The following is a 5932-nucleotide window of genomic DNA, read 5'->3' on the forward strand; positions in this document are numbered from 1 at the left end:
GAGAGCTATTATTATTTTTTTCCTATAGGTTCCAGGAGTTATTGAAGAATTTCAGGCAGTGCTGTAACATGATGAGGTTTGTCTTTTAGATAATCCACTCTCCTGTAGAATGACATCAGGAGGATAATTATGGAAGCAGGAATTTTGTCAGGAAATAGTGAAATAATTCAAGTAAGAGGTAATGTGGGCTGTAACTAAGACAGAGACAATAGGAATGGTGGACTGTGTTTGGATCCAAGGGACAGAATTGCCACACATTTAATGATTGATCTGTTATGGTTCTTAAAGAAGAGAAATTGTCAGGGCATAATAATACATTTTATTTTGTACCTGTTGAGTTTGAAGTAGAGATTTCTAGTAGAGATGTATAGTAAGCAATTAGACGAATCAGTTTTGTATTCAGAATGAAAATGTTAGTTCGAATTGTAGAAGCCTGAGATCCTCAGTAAAGAAGACACAGAGTAAGAAGAGAAGAGAGTAGAAGACAAACTGTTAAGTCTTTTCTCAATTTAGTGTGTATACAGAAGAGAATGTGGTGGAAGAAGTTCAGGATGTTTAGAAAAGCAGAAAGAGAATTATAAAGAACTGACAGTAAAAAATAAACTCAAAATAACAATTATTTTTTTTCACAGTTTATACAGATCAGAAATATGAGCATGGCTTATATGCGTCCTCTTAGGATCTTACAAGGTTGCAGTCAGGAGATCAGGCAGGACTGAGTTTTATATGAAAGCTAAACTGGAGAAGAATTCACTTTCAATCTTTCGTGGTTGTTGTCAGGATTTAGTTTCTCATGGGCTGTCAGAATGAGGACTCCCGTCTTTCTTTGACTGTTAGCTAGAGGCCCCTCTTAGTTTCTTGTTACATGAGCCTTTCCAACATTTTTGCTTGCTTCATCAAATTATGGAAGCCAAAAATAAATAAATAAATAACAACAACAACAAAAACCAAAAACAAACCACTAGACAGACTTTGCTAGCAAGGCAGAAGTCACAGTCTTTTAAAACCTAATTATGGAAGTGATGTCCTATTACCTTTGTAGTATTCTATTGGATAGAAGATTGTCACACTCAAGGGAAGTGGATTACACAAGGGCATGAATAACAGCAGGTGGGGATCATTGAGGGCAGGAATTTTACAAATCTATCTCGATTGCTGACCTTTTCCAGGATAGTGTTTAGAAGAATTTCAGTGAAATAGTAGGAGCAGAAAGCAGATCCCAGTAGTTGAGAAATGTCACATAAGCAAGTGGAGTTTTGTGTAGACAACTGTTTTAAAAATCATAACTGAGAAAGGAAGGAGAGTCAGGAGACTGGGACGAGGAAAGACTTTCTAAGGATGGGAGAGAATTGAGTGGTTCTATAAGATGAGGAGAAGGAATATTGGAAAGAGAGGGAGAAAAACAGAAAAGAGAGAGGGGATAACTGATGGAGCACATTACTTGAAAGCACATAGAGGATGTGACACATAGCCCAAAGAGAAAGGTAACCAATAAACTGGTAGAGGAACATATTTTCTTCACTGATAGAACAGAAGAAATTAATTGTTGCCAATGTAGGTAAGTTTGTAAAGGCAATATTTTGACCTAATTCATACCTGTTGACTTCAAGTTTCCTGCTGCGGTAGGACGAGAAGTGAGAAATGACCTGTTTTGGTCTAAGAGTCAAAAACAGGCAGAGAGTTGAGAGTAACAGTTTAGAATAGCAGCTACAGGGATGGGAAAAGGTAGGAATGACTGAAGCTGGTATCTATGGTAACTAATTATATCTGGATATATTTCCTATGTATAAGCTGTTTATAATGTGTGTTAGTCAACAAACTTTTAACCTTTCTATTATGGTAAAGATATGATGAAAACTTTAAAGAATACCTTGGCCATATTGTAAATGGTTCAGAGGTGGAAGAGCTTAGCCTTATGAAGTGCATTGGAACACCTGTGGCTGTAATTCAGGCAGGAGGCAGTAAGTTCCCAAATCCAGGTGAGAGTGTAGAAAGGATGGTTAAATTAAAAATGTAATAATAACATTGATGTAGGATAGATGATTATGAGAATAGTGTGTGGATAAGAAAGGCGGCATGTGTTAATAGGTTAGCATAAGTACATACGGACTGAACTTTGTGTCTCTAAACAAATAACTTTGTTGATTTTAGAGATCCTGATATTCATCTAGGTTTCTTATCCTGTTACCGCAATCACTATTAGTAACAAAACAAAAAGTACAAATTGCCTATACGATTGAAGAGATAAAGTCCATTCATCAACAAGTGAATGGATTTATTGAAACTTGTAGCTATTAGAAAAATCAGGTTACCTGAATGTCCTTAAATATGAGATCGTATCAGCGTTTGGGGGAAAATAATTATTTCCTGAGCGATGCTCATAGAGGGGTAACTAACCTGCCATGATCCATGTGGATTAAGAATTTAACTCTTAGAATTCTCATTATGAAACCCCTTTGCCCATTATCATTTAAGCATGGCTGAGTGTTCTAGCCCAGTCAAGCACACAACAAGAAGGGAACATGAGTTGGATAGTTTTGATTTTTGATGGATTAGAAAGAAAGGTTATGATCATTGAAGGTTGCTAAATAAAAATATAGAGGAACTGATAGTCAGTAGGTATCTGAAAGACCGATGTAAATTTATATTATCCTACATTTAGGTATCAACCATTTAAGCTTTTATTTTCTGTAAGTGGGTTGGACTGCTTAGTGGCAGATCAAAATTGGAAAGAGCAAGCCTCCAAACTACTCTAAGGCTGCCAGAGACTGAATGCTTAATTTATAGTTAATGCATGATTAAGTGTTAAATGGCAGTCAGAGGGACTTTCTAAGATTATCTGATTAGCTTTTAGCATTCAGAGATCTCCTCAATGGATTCTGTGCTCTATAATTAAGACCCAGAAGTATAAATGTCTAACAGGGATTTTTGATTCATGTACCAACAATTTACTCACAAAGGGCAAATTATAGAAAAGCATTTTAAAAAGGGTTTGAGATTTTGAATATCTAGTGAGATTTCTCATATATCTCATTAGTGGCATGCAAAAGCATAACAACAAAGCTTGAGATTTTCTTTAAGAAAAAAGTTTTGTTATATAAAATTTAATATTTGACTTTGAGACTACATGTAAACTTTCTTCACTTTGTTGCTTTGAAAAGTAGAACACAAAATGAATTTGATTGTTAAAAACTTACTGGTTTTAAGTAGATGTGTGTTTGTGCCTTGGCTTACATCATCTACAGAGCTATTCTATCATGAACTATGTTGAAAACCTCCAATTTTTAATTACCAAAACTGAGAATAGAATTTGGGTGGTGAGCACACAATGTAATATACAGATGATGTATTATAAAATTATACACCTGAAACAAATAATGTTATTAACCAATGTTACCCCAATAAATTTAATTAAAAAAATGGAAATATATGATTAGAATTAATCTTGATATGAATTATTTGAATTTTACACACATAATTATTATGATCTTTTCATCAGTTTATTTTTGTTGTGACTTTTAAATTTCAACATTCAGGAGCATGATCATCCAGTTGTATAACTACTAAATTGTAAATTTTTAGAGCTAAAAAATTCCTTTCTCCACTTTTCCTTATCAAAATATATTTTTTAAGGATATTTGTAGCCTTTCCTTGAGGAGATATTTATGGTTAAGCAATGTTCTACATGTCTCTTTGCCGAATGACTTTTTCTGAATCATTAATATGCTACTATGTATTATATACTATTAAAGAGAGCTACTTTATCAAATATTTGTCTACAGAACCCTGCATGGTACTCATTTTTGGAAACAATTATTTGTCTAACCCCTGTAGTTTACAGATGAAATAACTGAAATCCTGGATAGGTAAAATGATTTTTCGAAGGTCATACATCTCATTAGTGACAGGGGCAAAAGTGTAACAACAAAGCTTGAATTTCATTCCTACTGTCTTGCTCCCCCATATGGAGTGATCTGTCAAACAGATATGCTAATAACCAATAATTTTTTTCTTTAATTTTTATTTTTCAATTAAATTGACATTCAACATTATTTTATATTAGTTTTAGGTGTACAGCATAGTAATTAGACATTTATATAATTTACAAAGGGGTCCCCTGATTAGTTTAATACCCATCTGACACTACTCATAGTTACTACAATATTATTGACGATATCCCCATGCTGTACTTCCCATCCCCATGACTACTTTGTAACTGCCAATTTGTACTTCTTAATCCCTTTGCCTTTTTCTGTATTTTTTATATTTATTTATTTATTTTAATTTTTTAAATTAAGTTTATTGGGGCAACATTGGTTAATATAATTATATAATTTTCAGGTGTACATTATAATTGAACATCTGTATCTTCTATTGTATGTTTACCATCCAAAGTCTAGTTTCCTTCAGCTACCATATATTTGATACCTTTTACCAACTTCACCCTCCTCCTATACCCTTATATTTGACTCCTTTTACCCCTTCAACCTCTCCCCTCCTCCTTTCCCCCATCCTCTGGTAACCACTAGTCCATTGTCCATATCCATGAGTCTTTGTTTGTCCTGTTCATTTGCTGCTTTTAGGATTATATTCCTTATAAGTGATATCATGTGATTTTCAAATTTTTCTGTCTGGTTTATTTCACTTAGCATGATTATCTCGAGGTCCATCCATGTTGTCGCCAATGGCAGTATTTCATCTCTTCTTATGGCTGAGTAATATTCGATTGTATATATGTACCACAGCTTCCTTAGCCAATCATGTACCGCAGGACACTCCAGTTGCTTCCATGTCCTGGCCACTGTGAATAATGCTGCTATGAACATCGATGTGCAAATATCTTTACAGATACAAATTTTCAAGTCTTTGGAGTAAATGCCCAGTAGAGGGATTGCTGGATCATATGATAGATCAATTCTTAGTTTTTTGAAGAACCTCCATACTGTTTTCCATAGCGGCTGTACCAATTTGCAGTCCCACCAGCAGTGTATGAGGGTTCCTTTTTCTCCACATCCTCTCCAACATTTGTTATTACTTGTCCTGTTGATTATAGCTATTCTAACAGGTGTGAGATGGTATCTCATTGTGGTTTTGATTTGCATTTCCCTAATAGCTAGCGATGTTGAGCATCTTTTTAAATATTTGTTGGCCATTTGTATGTCCTCTAGGGAGAAGTGTCTGTTCAAATCCTCTGCCCAATTTTTGATTGGATCATTTGTTTTTTTGTTGTCATTGAGTCATATGAGTTCTTTGTATATTTTGAGTATTAGGCCCTTATCAGAGATATTGCTTGCAAATATATTTTCCCATTCCGATGGTTGTCTCTTTACCTTGTTGATGATTTCTTTTACTGAGCTGAAGCTTTTAGTTTGATGCAGTCCCATTCATTTATTTTAGCTTTTACTTCCCTTGCCTTTGAGGTCAAATTAATAAAATCCTCTTTTTTTTTTTTTTTAAAGCCTACAGCACCTGATATTCTCAGGTGGTCTCCCATCCAAGTACTAACCAGGCCGGACCCTGCTTAGCTTCCGAGATCAGGTGCATTCAGGGTAGCATGCCATAGACTGTTTCAGGTATTCTACTTAGGTCCTTAATGCATTTTGAGTCTGGTGTGTGGTGATGGACAACAGTCTAGTTTCATTCTTTTGCAAGTGGCTCTCCAGTTCTCCCAGCACCATTTATTGAAGAGGCTTTCCTTTCTTTACTGCATGTTTTTGGCTTTTTTGTTGAAATTTATTTGCCATATAAATTTACTTTTGGACTCTCGATTCTGTTCCACTGGTCCGTGTGTCTGTTATGCTGCCAGTACTATGCCATTTTGATTACTGTTGCTTTGTAGTATAATTTGAAGTCAGGCAGAGTGATGCCTTCAGCCTTATTCTTTATTCTCAGGATGGCTTTGGCAATTTGGGGTCTTTTGTGCTTCCATACA

General features: G+C 35.0%; 1 pseudogene; it reads right to left on the bottom strand.

Moving 5' to 3' along the window:
• Nucleotides 1-5457: 5457 nt before the first annotated feature.
• Nucleotides 5458-5565, bottom strand: LOC120588565 (uncharacterized; annotated as a pseudogene).
• Between the last annotated feature and the right edge of the window lie 367 nt (nucleotides 5566-5932).

The sequence above is a fragment of the Pteropus medius genome, unplaced genomic scaffold (genome assembly GCF_902729225.1).
Source record: "Pteropus medius unplaced genomic scaffold, Ma_sr-lr_union100, whole genome shotgun sequence".
In the NCBI taxonomy this organism is placed as follows: domain Eukaryota; kingdom Metazoa; phylum Chordata; class Mammalia; order Chiroptera; family Pteropodidae; genus Pteropus; species Pteropus medius.